General features: G+C 38.7%; 1 non-coding gene across 1 annotated transcript; it reads right to left on the bottom strand.

Moving 5' to 3' along the window:
• Window positions 1-7,287: 7,287 nt before the first annotated feature.
• LOC145684486 (U5 spliceosomal RNA) lies at window positions 7,288-7,406 on the bottom strand. Its single transcript, XR_014131311.1, has one exon. It is a non-coding gene; the product is annotated as a U5 spliceosomal RNA (small nuclear RNA).
• Window positions 7,407-17,612: the final 10,206 nt, after the last annotated feature.

The raw sequence follows: 17,612 nt of genomic DNA, 5'->3' as shown, positions 1-17,612 counted from the left end.
TCATCATAAAGCCTGTTTCCAACAAGAAACATTTATTTTAAATAAGGTAATAGGCCCATATTTCGTCCCCGTTTCTAAATCCATCCCCCACGCGTTCTAACCATGTATGGTAGATCTGGCAATTTCGGTGAGCAAGACGCATGCAGCGCCATCTGATCAGTTGTTTGTGAGAGTGGCTGTCGTCGAAGTGTGGCAGTTTGCGAGGAATTGGAATTTCTATTGTTTCTGCTGAGGTAAGTTCTTGCAGTGTCAAGTTTATAAAACTATAAAACTGAATCTATGAACAATGTGTGAGTGTACTGTCTTGTACTATAGTTGTGGCATAACGAAGTTGTAAGCCACATATCGTTGTGGTGTTGTGGTTCCATCTGTTCGTGGAAACGTACCACCATGTTGCATGTAGCAATGTTCCTAATTTCGTCCCCTGTTATGTTCCCTATTCCGTCTCGGGGACGAAATTGAGCACTCATTTTGTGCTTCTGTTTCTTGTCGTTTCAGATGGCTCCAAGAAAACAATGGGACAAGGAATCAATGAAGAGGACAATTAATGCGGTGCACAAGAGGGACATGGGTTATAAAGCTGCCAGTAAAGCCTTCAACGTTCCCCGTGCTACGTTAAAAGACTATTGCAAGAAAGGAGGATATTTAAGTACAGATGAGCTAGTGGATACCAAAATAGGGCGTAAACCATTATTAAATGCAAGAATAGAAGAGGATTTAGTCTCATATTGTCGCACAATGGAGGAAAGTTTTTACAGTCTATGAAGGATCTCCGCCGAATGGCATATCAGCTTGCCATACGAAACATTGCAAATCCGTTTTCGAAAGTTGAAGGTGCTGCAGGCCGCAAATGGATGCGGTTGTTCTTCAAGCGACATCCCCAGTTATCGTTAAGAAAACTACAGCCCCTTTCTCTTGCTAGAATTGCAGGATTTTCCCCTTAAAATGTTGAACTTTTTTCTCAATTTTAAGACGGGAACTAGACAAAATAAATCATAGCCCCATGCCATTGTACAATGTCGATGAGACAGTAATATCGGTTGTACAGCATAAGCCACTGAAAATCGTTGCCCTACAAGGTAAAAAAAAAAAAAAAAAAAAAAAAAAGCTGTGCAGAGAGTGTCCTTTGCAGAGAGAGGAGTTTTGGTTACTCTCGTCATGTGCACGTCTGCTGGTGGCCACTATGTGTCACCCATGATGGTATTTCCAAGGAAATTAATGAAGGCTGAACTATTTGACGGTGCCCCCCTGGAACCATAGGTGCTGTTCACAAGTCAGGTTGGATAACTACTGCCTTGTTCGAAAAATGGTTTCAGCACTTCATATCTATTGTAAAACCTATTAAACAAGATCCCGTGGTGCTTATCTTAGATGGACACTATTCCCATATGCGCAATCTCAATGTGATTGACACAGCAAGAGACAATGGAGTGTCCATCGTATGTCTGCCACCCCATTCTACTTCAAAATTGGAACCACTAGATGTAGCCTTCATGTTCCGCTTCAAGACGTTCTAGCAGAGGCAATAGAGAAGTAGCTAAGCAGCCATCCTGGACGGGTAGTTACAAATCTGCAGCTGGCAAGATTATTTAACGAAGCATACATACGTGCGACTACTGTGCAAACTGCAGTGAATGGTTTTCGCAGAACAGGCATCATGCCACTCAACCTCGATATTTTTACAGAGGCAGACTTCCTGGAACGCAGACTGAATCAGAGTAACAACGAAAATCAACCCTCAGCACCACGGGATGAGATCGCACCTAGCACGTCAGGAATTACTGTCAGTCCACATCAAATTAGAGAACTTCCCACAGTGAAGGCATCAGCGTCAGCTCGCAAATTATGCCAAATATTGGATATTCACAAATACAAGGAGGGGGCCCACATGAGCTTTAGTGGGGCCCGGGCCCCCAGGATCGACGCCCTTGCTAGAAGAGTTTCAAAATGCACTTGATGCACTCAAGCTGTACCGCGATGAAATCCATGGCCTTCCAGAACGTTGGCAGAAGGTCGTCGATGCTGATGGGAACTATTTTTGATCTTCCGGGTATGTATTAGGTGGTATATCGATGCTCGAAGGTGGTGTGTGAAAAAACGACAGAACTTCCTTGGTTACCTTTATATAAATAGGCCTAAACTAGTCCTAAGTGAAGACAATATGTGCCCTTCCGAGTACTAAGTATGCATCTCAGGAACATTTTTTTTAAAAAAAGAAACACTGTTTGTAAGGTAAATGTACTTTCTCTTGGTAGACAAGGCCCAGCAGTATAACCCTAGCAACACAAACAGTAGGTATACAAGTGGGAAACGCTTGACTAACCAACTGGCAACATTGCCTTAGTTCTAGTTATAAGCTTTCTTCCTACCGTCTCTTAGAACTCCCTCGTAGCTATCCCTAGAAGCTTCTTAGAGATAGTCACGATTTATTCGTCCAAATTAGGCGGAGTAAATGTTATTTATTTAGTGGTCGATTTAGTCGGTACAAAAAAAAAGTACAGCTCACAGATGACGAGAAGAACTCTAAAACAGGGGAAGCGGGGAAAGGTCAACGACACGGTCAAGTCCATTTTTGGTTTTTGAGGTGTGGTCTATACTTAGATGTCGTCTGCTACTCCGGGTAGTTATCTGTGTGCTATTCCGTGGTTTCATTTGAAACCCCCGTGCGAAAAGTGAGCGAGTCCATATCTACGTCACACTAGTTCTGCTAGGGTTCTTCTCGTCACCTGTGAGCTGTAACTGTCTTACTCCCGATTAAGTACCTATTTACTCCATGGTAACAGCTTCTAGTTTGGAGGAACCCGTCCTATGTCTATTAAATTCCATTCTACTATCGTAATATTAAATCTGATAATAGAACTGATTAGGATTATTGTTTTCTATTTCCTTTCTTTTCTCATTCATCATTTTTTTTAAAACCCGTTTCCAATTTTGTCTTGACTAAAATTTCGGGGGGGGGGACATATTCCTCCTTGGCTTTGTCCCTGGTAGAGCACTCACCTGTGTGGCAAGGGTTGTCCGGTTCCAGGGGGTGTAGTCATGAAGGAGCAATCGGGGACGGGTCCGTCAAATGATTTCCTGGACCCCGCCAAATGGCCAGCTTTTAAAACATCATCGTAAGACTACCTCGCTCCAGTCATTTAAAAATAACAAAGTTTACATATAATTAATAACTTACAGTAAATTATTTACCGATCGAGAAATAGTATGGTATTTCATCCGTGTAAGGAATGACCAAATACACAGCTTGCTACCACATCTGCTGCAATCGATTGATCTAGTGCTCCTGTGCGGATCATGTCCAATATGAAGCATGAAAATATTTCATATGGGCCTATTTTAAAATAATTGTGAATCTATGCCAATATGAGAATCTATATCGTGAATGGAAACGTGACCACTGAACTTACTTTTAAGACAAGTATCAAATTCCTTTGACATGGAAAAACTATTGTTTGGCAACAATGGTGTTTCAGTAATCCACGCCGATTTTTTCTTTTTCTTTCTTTTTTTGGGTTTGTACAGTGTAGCTGCCCCCTCACAAACGACGGCCCATCCTAGATAAACCTGCTTGGCTACACCCCTGCCTGGAACGATCCCATGCCGTCTATGATGAACAAAATCGTTGAGTTGATTTTAACGTCCCTTTCAGCAGCGTTTGACGGGACCTATTGATTAACGTGGAATCCGAAGCACATGAGCTCACGCCGGGAATCGAACCCGGGTCTTCCACGCCATAGGTGCGTACGCTAACTGTTTCACTACGAATGCGCTCTATGAACAAAATCGTGTCCGTAGCTTTCTCAGGGCTCTCAGTTTCCTTCCACATTTTCGTTCTAGCAGTTATTTCCCAATCATTCATTTTCGTTATGCGTCTCCTTTCACCTTTGTAAAGGTCGTGGTGTTTCAGATATTACTCTTAACAACGCCTGAATAGAGAATAGATCTATTATTATACACTTTGGTAATGATGGGTGGTAAAGGAACGAATATTGAAAACAACTCAAAATACTCGGATTCATTTCAGAATCTTGGAGTCCAAGGACTCTTCGATTCGGATGTGAAGATAGACTTTCAAGGGCGCCCATGTTGTGGTTTCCAAGGGGGGAGGGGCAAGTATAAGCGACATTTCAAATGTAGTCTCAGATTTTGCGGTAACTATTCTAAAATATCTATTGGGTTTTCGATCTTCCGAAGCACAATTTCCTCTAAACGGGGGGAAGTGCCCTACCTCCGCCCTGATGGGCGCCCTTGCTTACGATTCGTGGAATCAATTCACAACTGTATTGAACTATATTCTGCTTACTTCTGCCCGTTCAGAACAATAATATGTTAATTCAGTTCAAATCCACGTAAGTAACAAATAGATCTTTTTTTTTTAAAAAAAAATAAAATAAAATGCAGTGAAACAAGGCCTTTCGTTCTCTCTTTTATTTAGCCGCCACGTAGTTATACTATATACAATAGTATTTATTTTCTATCAAACTATAGATGGCAGTTCTACGTCGGGTGTTCATTAAGGAAGGAAGAATGAAAACAAAATCTTCTTTTAAAGAGAGTTGACTAAAAAATATTCTTTCCTTTTCTTCCTTTCAATCCCCCGAAACAGAATTCTACCGTAGCCGGCGATAATTCTACTTGATTACATTATGAATAGTATTCTGCCGAAGATATACGACTTGCTACGAAGCCAAACAGAATACACTAACGAAAGTGAAACGTCTTTCCTTTCAGTACGGCAGATTTGAGGAGTTTGATCGAGGATACACGGCGGTGCTTAATCTTATTCATGAGAGTGTACCTTCTGTTTCAGTGTCTAGTTTCGCTTTTATTTATTTATTTAATCAGGTCATGACTCCAATGATAAAGTGACTATATCACCATTTCCCTCATATATTCTTAGCAGATGTTGAAGTCATGAAAAATAAAAATCGGCTCCATTTTTTCTGTTCCTTCTTGGATTGAGTTGGTTCCTTCTCCATACCTCTGCGATTTATGTAAAGAGTGCCATCAAGAAAATAGCATGAAATGCTTTTAGACTATAAAACAATAATGTATCCTTTATATTATTAATGCATACGATTTACACTTGTTCATTAAAAAAAATGCCTTCAATGTCTCTTATGACAATCATAAATGATCACAAATCAGCGTGTACACTCTGAAAATTTTAGGACTACAGCACTGGGCGTAAGCGAGTTTATGTTTTTTTTTTTTTTTTTTTTTTTTTTGCATCAAACGCATTTGTGACTTTTACCATACTTGTTTAGCCTCGTGGTAACATTTCAATTCAATATTGGATTTATTTTAACAAAAGAGACACTGACCAAAGCTTAAAACACACTTTATTTTAAATTATAATTTGTAACTGTTTCGGATAATTTAAAATAAAGTGTGTTTTAAGCTTTGGTCAGTGTCTCTTTTGATAAAACAATCAATCCAAAGCCATGAATAGTCTTACTATCAATATCGGAATAAAATGCTGCATATTACATTGTTTTATGTAAGAAAAAACACTACTTAAATTGTTCACATCGTTTGTCTCCAACTAAGTTTATGTTTCAGACTTACGCCCTTATTGCATCAAACTCCTCAATTCAGTGATGCCAATTCCTTCAGAGTCGTTTTCCCTTCACAAGCTTCAGAATTTCCCTTTTCCGGACAAAATTTCCCTTCATCCAAACAGTTCAAGTACTTAGCAAACGTATTTTTAATCGTTTTCGCTTCCACCCCCCCTCCCAATCTTATAACCACATACAAGCAGATACCTGACAGCCTTCCTTTCAGCTTACGCAGAATTTGACTTGATTTGTTGTTTAGGTATCTAAGGCGTCGCGATAGAGGAAGGGAAAGGATATGGAAAGGTGTAGGCCAGGTGTATTAAAGGTGCAATCTGTCCATTTGCCTAGTGTGGCTGAGGAAAAACCCTATAAATACCTCGGTCAGGACGGACTACCTAAATAAATCAAAAAATATAAAATAAATATTATGTAAATTTAATTTTTATCCTAGACATTATTATAGATTTTAATATTAATGTAACCTAAGGTACAAAGAAAATATTAAGTATATATTTGATATGTACTTACTTCAGAACAGCTCTTCCATATTTACTGAAACGAATACGGACAGTTACAAAGAAAACTACCTGCTACTGTCTTTGGCTGTATACGAGGAATGTTCGTTAGCACAATACAAAGTTTAGAGATGCGGAATTCTTAAGAATTAATAATTCTGTGCGCACAGTCACCAGAAAATTTGTAAACTTACACAAACACACATACACTAATGACCCAGTATTCGCCCATATATACATATTTACATTCACGACACGCAGATTATCTTCTCTTACATCGATTAATCCTCTTCACAATCAATTTTCTGGTTGGGAAAAACATCTTCTGATTGGGAAAACCAAACTGTTACAATAGTTGGAGTGATAATTTAATTGAGAAATATTTCATCTTATTGCATTGCATTTAATTTAACAATGGGAAGATTAATTTTGATAAAAGATTTTAAATCATCATCATCATCATAGGTATTCTGCCTTTATTGGCAGGTCACTTGCCGCAACTGAGAAGCTTCCATGCTCCACGGTGCTCCGCTAACCTTTTCGTCTTCGCGTATGATCTTTCTCTTTTAATATCATCCATTAATTGTAGTCTCCTTCGCCCCTCCCTCTCTTTCCCGCCACCATACCCTCTAAGACGTTCCTCATGATACAATCATGATGATCAGTGATTTTAAATATGCATTGTTGTAATGTTTCGAATTTAACTGAATATGTTGATCGATGTGCAATGTTGATAAATATTAACGAATGCAAAGCAAGATAACTTGTGAGAATATATGTGAAATATGTGCAGCGGATTATGTTTGGAACAAATAGGATGTTGAAATTATACTGAATTTTAATGAGAATAATCAGATACGTAAATATATTCAATCTGTAAATGATTGAAGAGAGGTTCAAATTTCCCTGCAATATTGAAAAATCACAAGCAATTTCCCTTTTTCCCTTTTCTCCAAAATTTACTCAAAATTTCCCTGCGCCAAGGGAAATTTCCCTTCAATTGGCATCACTGCCTCAATTATACGAATGATGTAAAGAAATCGAAAAAAAGCAACTAGGTTACAGGGAATCAAATCTTCAAAGGGACACTAGAGTCCTTGGAATCGAAGTAACGAAAGCAGTCGTGATATGTATTTATTTAATTCAAAGAAGACTATACCAGAAATAAATCATAATCTTCCTTAATGTACTTTGGGTTAATTGCTTAATAGGGTTCAGTACTAACTGAACCACACAAAAAATTATTTATAGACTCATCTTTTGTTCCCCTCCACGGAAATCTTTAGTAAAAGGCGAAAGATTTATACGATTTGAAGGGAAACCAGAGTTAATAAAAATGCTGCCGTTATAAAATATATATGCAAATTTAAAAAATTTCTTTTGCGACCTTTTAGGAACATGTACCTTACTTTATTAAATTCACACAATAAGTCTTAAAATAATTATATATCTCAAGTAGTTTTTAAAGCAGCATTTAACCAAAGAAAATATATTTTATTAGAAAACATAAAACTGTACATTAATCTCAAGTTGACGTAAAGTAGTTGATGCTGCCATCTCTTGAGCTACATTTCTACTATTTTCAAATCGCTATTACGCGAAGTTGCATTAGATGAATGTTAAGGAGGCAATATAATGGGCGCTATGCAGAGTCGTTTTTAGCGTTGGTTAACCGTTTAGCTCAGGGGCGTCATTTGGGAAGGGCAGAGAAGGGCAATTACTCCCGCTGAGTTTGGAAAACATGCTATGTAATAAATTGTATACTAATACTCTAATATCAAGTGTGTCGGTGGATAATTTTGCCCTCCCCTGGCAAAACGAAATTACGACTGGTTTCACTAATGTATGGACGCTAACTTAGTATTTATAGAAACACGTTAGCGAAATTAGCAAGGATTTGTATCGTAAAAAGCCGGCCACAACTTTTTCAGAGAGTTGACTAAGACATTAGGAAAAATCAAGGTAAAACAGAATCCGCCTTATGCAGAGTCGTTTCGACGTACCTATTTTTAGAATCATACTAAAAAACTGACTACTGCAGGAGACTTATGTTAGTCGAACTCTTTAGTATGGCACTAATCGCACTTCAAAACGACTCTGCAAATGGACTAATAATTATAAATACGCAGTGTTTCTAAAAGCTGAAGTTAGAATAATCACGCGTTAGTCGACCTCTTAGTACCACACTAAACGAAAAAATGAAATCTTTAAGTTTTACGTCCCACGGTTATGCCGGTGAGGCTAAAGGAGACGGTGATTATGAGAGATGAGTGAAATGGTGGAATGAAGAAAGTGGGAGGAAACGGGAGAACCCCGAGAAAACCCACGAGCACGGTGTTTGTCCACCACAAAGCTCACTTGGCGGGGGCTGGGATCGAACCCGGGACCCCAAGTACCAGAGGTGAACGCTCTACCACTGAGCCACCGCGCCCCCCACACTAAACGACTGCAGACCTCAATGATACTGTGTGTGTGTGTAAGGACGTCCCCATAATGGGAGGGGCAGACCCGTATCCACGGGGGGATAGGGTGGGCCAGGATCTCCCTAAATATTCACTGGCCCCACGTAAAATTTTCACGGTAGGCTTGCAAATGAACTATAATATGGTGATGAACAATAATATGGTTGGGTCGGCCCCCCCCCTAACTTCTACCGGGCTGCCCCTACATTTTTGAGCTGGCTACGGGCCTGGAGGGGGTAAGAGGAGCAACAGTAAGTAGGCCCTTCCTGGAATACATTTTATTTAGGCACCAGCAATATTTTCTTTATGTCTTTATGTTTCTAACTTTTCTAGCAAAAAGAAAAAAATATTAACCCCGGCTCTAATGTTGTGGTTGTCCATTCTGACCAAATTTTCCTTAGTTTTAAATCGTCCAATACATTTAAATATAAACCCTAGTCAACCTCCTTCCATTTCTTTTGCATTCATATGAATTACTGTTGTTGATTTTTAATGAATTTCGTTTACCATCCAAACTGCTTTATATTTTTATCCTGTCTGTCCATGCGTCCTTCCGTCTGAGAAAAAAAAACTAAAGAACTATTTCATGGATCACCGCCAATTTTGGCCTTGATGTAAGGTGTCAAAAGTTCGGTATAGATAGAGTTCGTAGATGGGTGTGATAAAATCGAACCGGGAGTTCGATTATCGTTTTTTACGTTCTTGATTCACTATAGAGCAAAAAAAAAAAAAAAAGTAATAAATATCGAGAAGCTGTATCCCGTAATCGATTATCCTAAAACCGGAAAAATAAAAATAAAATGATAAATGAAATGATCTACACAGAGCGAGAAACGACTATTTCGAAATAATCAATTTAGAGTATTAAGAAAAGGTTCATACGATTTTCCAGGGCCACACTATGCAAATTTTTATTTCCGGAGCGAGTTCAAATTCATTATGAGGATAAGTTATATTGAAATTTGTAAAACTATCCATAAAATTAGACTAAATTTACAGAAAAGTCAGGATTCAGGAGGTTCCGGACCAGAAATGGAGTGGGCCAAGACTTTGGGTTGGTCAGCGCAGGCCTTTATTTATGTACTGTGCGCTCCTGTGCTCTAAATAATTTGCCGCCCCTTCCCGAAAACGACCAATATTAGAGTTGAATGCATAGTTTTTGGGGTCGCTGAGATGAATAGTGACAGTTTTAATCCAATTCAACTTCAAGGTCATACTCCACTCCCCAGGGAGGGGGCGAGATTTTAAAAGTAATCGAAAATAACATATATAAGTGTTGAATTCAAAGTTTTCGAACTCGCTGAGTTTAATGGTATCAGTTTTCATGATGTTCAACTTCATCCTCACCCTTGGAGTGGGAGTGGGGGAGGACGACTTTTTAAAAATAATCAGATAAGCCAGCTAATTAGTAACTACTGTAATAAGAGGCAATTAAACACATTAACATACTTTCTCGCGCTTGCTAGTTTTAAATATTACTTTATTGTGAATGTTTAAAAAATGTAAAATTTTGCTGCCCTGTACAGGAACACAAAATAGCACTTATACCCTACATAAATACGGGCCTGGATCGTGGGTCAACCTGACTTGACCTACTGCGACACAGCACAGAAGTGTCATTTCAGATTTTGCTTCGGGGCGCAAAACCCCTTGATATAAGTTAAATTTCGCGTTTTTCACTCATTTACTACTACTCTATTGATAAAATCTATATAACTCTCAAACTCAGGGGGGGAGGCAATTGCCCCTCCCTGCCCCCCTAAATGACGCCCTTGGCGACACAACATGACTCACTCTGACCCACCGACCCACCATAAACCACTCGGAAACACCGACTGAGTAGGACCCATCCTGTTCAGTGGATTGCCGACAGGATCTTCTGAACACTTGTGAATTTGTCTACGTTTTACTTTCAAGGCCTCCATTTTTTCCCTTTTTCATTTGTTTCCATTTACTTACCTAAAATGAGTATATCTAAGTGGAAAAAGAACTTTAGGTATTTTTGGATGTTGTTATTTTAATTGAAATAATACGAGGGCCATCCGGAAAGTGGTACCCGTTTGTGCAATAAAGACACAGTAGTACATATTAACTTTGTGCTGGAATACGCCATAAGGAAAATCGAAGATAGCAACCAGGGCCTAGAGTTGAACGGCATTCAACAGGTTATGGCATATGCTGATGATGTAAATTTAATAGGGGATGATAGGAGAACAGTAGAAATAAATGCAGAGATATTATTAAACGCTTGCAGGGACATGGGTTTAGAAGTAAATGCAGAGAAAACTAAATACATGGAAGTGCGTCGGGACCGTAATACGGCAAATTGTGGAGGCGTTAAAATATTAAATAATACTTTTGATAAAGTGAATACTTTCAAATATTTAGGATCAATATTAACAGACGAAAATCATATTCACGAAGAAATTAAATGTCGACTAAAAGCAGGGAATTCGTGTTATTATTCGGTTCAAAATCTCTTGTCGTCGCGAATTCTGTCGAGGAATTTGAAGCTTAAAATATATAAAACGATAATCATGCCTGTTGTTCTGTATGGTTGCGAAACATGGTCGCTTACTCTGAGGGAAGAACATAGACTGAAAGTATTTGAGAACAGGATCCTGAGAAGAATATTCGGACCCAAGAGGAACGAGAATGGGGAATGGCGGAAGCTTCATAACGAGGAACTACATAGTTTATACGGTTTACCCAACATTGTTAGGGTCGTCAAGTCTAGGAGGCTTAGGTGGGCATGTCATGTAGCTAGAATGGAAGAAAGTAGAAACGCTTTCAAAGTCTTGACTGGTAGACCCATAGGAAAACGACCATTAGGAAGACCTAGGCGCACATGGGAGGACAATATTAAAATGGATCTCACAGAGATAGGAATACAAAGTAGAAACTGGATCCAATTAGCTAAGAATAGAAGTCAGTGGAGAGCTTTTGTGAACGCGGCACTGAACCTCCGGGTTCCATAGGCCATAGAGTTAGTTAGTTAGTACATATTAACAAATATACACATTTTTATTGGAAAGAGGATACTTTACACTACTTCTCCACATAGTCACCAAGCAAATTGAGGCATTTGTCATACCGTGTGACGAGTTTTTGTATTCCAGCGTCATAGTCCTCCGCCGCCAGCGTATTGAGATACGTAGTCACGCCTCGTTTAAGTTCTTCATCGCTGTCAAATCTTTTTCCCGCCAGAAAGTCTTTAAGCTTCGTAAAGAGATGAAAATCCGAAGGGGCCAAGTCCGGGCTATACGGTGGATGGTCGAAGGCTTCCCACTTGAATTGCTGCAGAAGTTGTTGTGTTTTCGCAGCTGCATGCGGCCTGGCATTGTCATGAAGGAGAATGACGCCTGTATACAACAGATCTCGCCGTCGATTTTGTATTGCCCGCCGTAATTTCTTTAATGTTTCACAATACGCATTAGCATTAATTGTGTCTCCACGGGCCATAAAATCAATGAACAGTACACCTCGTCGATCCCAGAATATGGTTGCCATGAGTTTCCTGGTGGACGGAACTGTCTTGAATTTTTTTGGTTTGGTCGGTGAATTAGCGTGATGCCACTCCATGGACTGTCATTTACTCTCAGGTGATGGATAACAAACCCATGTTTCGTCTCCTGTAATGATGCGATTCAGGAAAGAGTCTCCTTCATCGGAATAACGTCCCAGAAACGTCAGTGCTGCAGCCATACGCTTGGTTTTGTGCTAATCTATGAGCATGCGAGGGACCCACCTTGCACAGATTTTTTAATAATGCAGATGGTCTTTCACAATTTCATAAACAATTGTTCGAGACAGATTTGGAAAATGTTCACAGAGTTCATCAATTGTGACGCGCCGATAGTTCCTCACGCATTCGTCTACTGACCTCAGCAGTTCGTCTGTAATGACAGATGATCTCCCTGAACGCTCCTCGTCGTGTGTACTGCCCCTCCCCAGGTTGAAGTTGCGACACCAGCGCCGAACAGACGACTCGTCCATCACATTGTCTTCATACACCTCCTTTAATTGGCGATGAATTTCACAAGGTCGAACGTTTCGCGTATTAAGAAATTTAATCACGGCCCTCACTTCACAACTGGCGGGGTTCTCAATTCGTTTAATCATTATAAACGAGCACAGACACAACACAGGCACTGCTAGTGTCACGCAACCTCGCACAGAGCAGGCAGACAAGCCACTGTCGCGGTCTGACCTTACCCAGCGGCTCCCCGGAAACGAATACCACTTTCCGGATGGCCCTCGTAGCAATAGGACTTACTATTTGGGTTTTGAGACAGCCTGTGCGTCTTTAGAGCGGCTGGCTACTGAAAAACATATATTTTTGAATCACCTGTAATATATGAATTATTATACCTAAGTGTAAAAAAAAAATAATGTAGCTATGTGTGCGTCACCGTCAAGGCCAAATCTCAAAGCCAAATGAAAAGACTTTTGAAATGAAATAAGCACTGCACGAAGCAAACATGTCCAACATTTACACATTTCCTTTCTTTTTGTGACGATTATGGTTTGTAATAGGTCAATGGATCGTTTAGCACTGAAATGACACTTACCCGTTCAATAACAAAGGGCATCGCGACGCCTTCAATTTTTCGTTTACTGCAGAAAGGAAACTTGTCCCGGACGAGTTCCTTATCGGCAGTAAATGATACTTTGTAGTTTTACCGTTAGAGGTCACTCCTTCATGCCCAATGATAGGGATTTAGGGATAATACGGAAGAAACTGAAGGATTAAAGATACTACATAGTGGATGACGTTGTTGAGCTCATAAAAACTTCCTCGACTTCAAATGAAAGCGATTGATTTCATTTTCCTGGTAGCCTGAATTTTACAAAAAGCGTGTCTGAACGATGACTCTTATGACAAAAATGTCGCTAAACACCTAATAACGACTTTCAGCATTTCAAAATACCATGAGATGTACTTCTCATCTCTAATTCTACATAGTGTTCAGTGTAACATGAATATTGGTGGCTTGATAGTGAATACTTTTAGGCTGAGGAACTTTTCTAAACATTTTGACCTGCCTTCCAGACAAGTCTAAAACTCTGTTCTATCCATAAACAACAAGAAAATGGATGGGTATCGGGTTATTTCCTCAAGTGCGTTTTCCTCAAGTCCAGAAAATGTGGGACATTTCCTCAAGTGCCTTATCTTGATATTGATCATGAACTAGAAATCCAAGACAGAGAAACAAATCTTGGCCAACAACCAGAATGGGGGGATATGATTTCTATGCGTGATAAAATAAATACAATATTGCCACTGGTTGGTTAGATAAAATTTTACTATTAAATTTTAAGAATGAAGGTCTTTTATATCAAAGGACATCTGAATATTCCTAAACTATATAGACTACACAAGTTTTCAATTTAGAATTTAATCATAGCAGTTTTCACGTTTTCAGTATCCCATTTGAATTACGAAGGCAAAACCCTGCATCTGAACCATTCAAAACAAAAGGTTTCTTTAAATACTCAATAAATAATTACAGGCGATATTGTTTTAAATAAACTGTCCTATACGCACGATTGCCTCAGTAAGTCATACTAGTTTCTTGGATTGTGTATAATATAATTCGAATAAGCTGATTGAAGAAAACTATAGTAAATTCTCCAGTATTGAAAACAAAACAATATGGTAATACACAGTGGTCGAGGTGAGACGATATACGGTGGTATGCCATACCGCCTTTGATTTTTCAGTAATGAGGACATACCGTCTCTGGTTTTTTAGTGATCAAGACAATATTTAAATGACCAGAGGCGGTTTGGCACTCAATAGGTAATATGATTTTGCTGAGTAAAATCATAATAAAACATACCGCCTCTTTTTTTTTTTTCACTTCGAACACTGGTAATACAGATCTCGATAAAACTGAGTCAAACTATTATTTTTAAAAACATTTATCATTGTTTTGACCGAATAATGTACATGCATCACAAGATCTTTTGGTCTAGTTGACAGAACGAGATACAGGATAGATTTCCTGTAAATAAAACCCTAGGATTGCTACCCATAAATTATTTATTATTATATGTTTAATAATAATGTTATGACCTCATAAATTTATCGTGTTATGCTTAGCACCTAAATATACCATATCAAAATTCTTACTATTCTATTTCTTAGTGCTTCCCATGTTCTAGATTAGTGCTATTTAACCGGTGGTACGCGTACCCTTGGGGATACGCGAAGATGTTTCTGGGGCAGTGACGACGCCAGAGGGAGGGCAAGGGGGGCGAGCGCCCCCCTGGTGGCTACTCCTGCCCCCCTGACTGCCATCCAGACTGACCCCCAGACTCCTACAATCATAAAACATTCTACATATAGTATTTTATATCAGTATCATAACCAATCTCATTGTCAAATTGTAGTCTACTTTCCATGCATTTACTATGTGGCAGATTAGTCCTCAAGCTTTCTTCTTTGAGCGTCTGGGTATGCACGCATATTTCTGTTTTCTAATTTAGCGCCTTTTCCGGTAAATTTTAGTTACAGTTCTTTCTTATCAATTTTAATTACTGTGCCTAGCGAACAATAGTAGATTTGGTCGACTTGTTTTCTTCTCATTGGATCAACTTCGATTAGAAACAAAAGAAAGGTAAAACCAATTGCATAACTTGTATGTATTTATCCAGTTTTGAAGTTTTCAGTTTCATATTTTGTTTTATTTAAAGGTTTTATACTTCTATTTCCTGGAACATTATTCTCGGCGTTCAATATTCGGAGGATGGGCTTATAACAGCTTAATTTGCGACTACCAGGGCTTAATTTTTTGAATAAAAAAAAGTTGTGTTTTCCCTTCCTGCAAATGATGATAATAATAAATGTATGGAATTAAATCGATTATTTATTTAGCTACCAATAAAACGTATTGTCAGAGTGTTGATTTTTAGTTAGTAATTGGTATGCAGTAGTGCTCCCTTACTTATTTTGTTTCAAAGTACTGACATAACGTCTACCATATTGACTAGAAATGTACGTGGAGCTGCTGAAAAATTCGTAGCCCAACCCAGGAGTGCACGTGGAATGGTGAAGTTTTACTTCTTCTACACTTTCCCCGAGAGTCAATATAATACCTTGTACAGTGTTCCAGTTTTGCAGAAGTTAAAAAAAAAAAAAAAAAAAAAAAAAATCTGGAGACTTTCTCGCACCACTGTTCGTAACACCACCCTTATCAGATCTAAAGTTCAATCAGATCTAAGTTTGGGAAATAAATACAGGCAACAGTTAGACGGAGCTAAATCTGGGGAATAAGGATGATGTTCTAGACATTGAAATCCTAGATTATGCAATGCTAATTGTGTTCGCAGGGGTTCGATGGACAGGTGTAGAGGAGGGTTACCAAAGAGTACGCACACCCTAAGAGCGCGCAGTGCCAATTACGCTAAAGTGGTAACACACAGGATTGTTATTGCTACGCTGTTTGATGCGTCTTTGTGTGAGAGTTGATACGAAGAAAAGGGAAGTTAACGGATCGCTGCAAACAGAAAATACAGCTAAAAATAACTTTTTTGAATTCTTGATATTTTAATACTCTTAGTTAAGAAATTATTCTGATATAGCAGCTAACTACAGTACTCTTGTTGCATGGTAGGAAACATGAATGCAGATAGAATTGTTTACCATGGCTTTGTTTCGGGGGTCTTGCATATGCAGCCGCGTGGATGAATTTTACTCGAGTTGACTGCTGTTTCCCAAAGAGTGCGCGTTAGTGAGTTACCAAAGAACGCGCACGTACTCTTTGGGAGAATTTCTTTGATAGCGTGTGTGGGTAGCGGCATTCATATTACAGACTATGGTTATTCTCATCAGTTACTCTCGGAGTGTAATATGATGTTTGAATGGATTGTAGAATTATTTGTAATTGTTTGTCTTCGATTCAAGCACCAACTGTAAATCACATATAAGAAGTATTTTAAATTCACAAAATTTCTTAAATTACAATGATGATGTGGTGTTCTGCCCGAAGGTAGGCCTTTGGTCCATGGTAGTTTGCCATTGCCTTTCATGGTATGATGATGTCGTCCTAAGTAGGGAGGAAATGATCAAAATAAAGATTCTGGAAGTGTTCTGGAGGAAAATTCTGAGTAAAATATGGCTTCGATTACGATTGTAATGAAACCACAATCTAAGAATTAAAAAAGACATACACTAAAGGTGTTGTTCAGGATTTTTTTCCAGTTGGTGGAATAATGTAATGAAACCACGAACTAAGAATTTAAAAAATCATCATTAATTTTACTCACAAAAATCATAATTTGTGGGTGAAACTAAACGAAGATTTTCTCTAATGTTTTAAATTTCGTGTACGTTCATAATAAATTCTTTAAAACCACATGGACGTGTAATGAAGAAATTGTTGGAAGCAAAATAGTTTAGAATCGCCTGTATGCGAACAATTGGAAGCAAACCTTAGGGTAAATTAAAGTTTACTAAGGGGTTTAGGTTTCAAGTATGATAGATGTTGAGTGCGCCCTCTTAGGGACCGCAAAACGCACTCTTTGGGACACTGGTCCTTAAGAGTACGCATTTGAGTTTTTTAACTTTTTAACGTATATCTCCATTTCTACATCTAGTAGTAAACTTTTCTATTTCTTACAATGTAGCCTAAACTTCAATTAAAATTTTGTACAATTTATATAATTTTTGCTTCATTACTTTCGGAGCTATTTGAAAATGAATATTAAATACGTGCTCTTTGGTAACCTTCCTCTATTCTCTTAAAGGAACACAATTCCTTTCTTTTCATTTTCCGCGGTGTTGAACTTTGAATTTTTCTTTCAGTTTTGTGAGTAATGTAGAGATTCTGAATTAAATATCTGACCGTTGCGGAGGTAGTCTCTGAGTACGACTAGAGGTGCGCACGAGACGAGTCGAGACAGGATTTTCCTGACAAAATTCGAGTCGAGACATGGCTCTTCCAATAGAGAAATATACATTTTTCGAGTCGAGACATCACTTTTACAGCACATTTTCGAGACGAGACAGCCATAAATATTGTCTCGTGCGCATCCCTAAGTACGACTCCATACTTATCCCAGAAGAATGT

Source organism: Thermobia domestica, chromosome 4 (assembly GCF_964235325.1).
Source record: "Thermobia domestica chromosome 4, izTheDome1.hap1.1, whole genome shotgun sequence".
Lineage (NCBI taxonomy): Eukaryota > Metazoa > Arthropoda > Insecta > Zygentoma > Lepismatidae > Thermobia > Thermobia domestica.
This window is presented reverse-complemented; position numbering and strand designations above follow the sequence as displayed.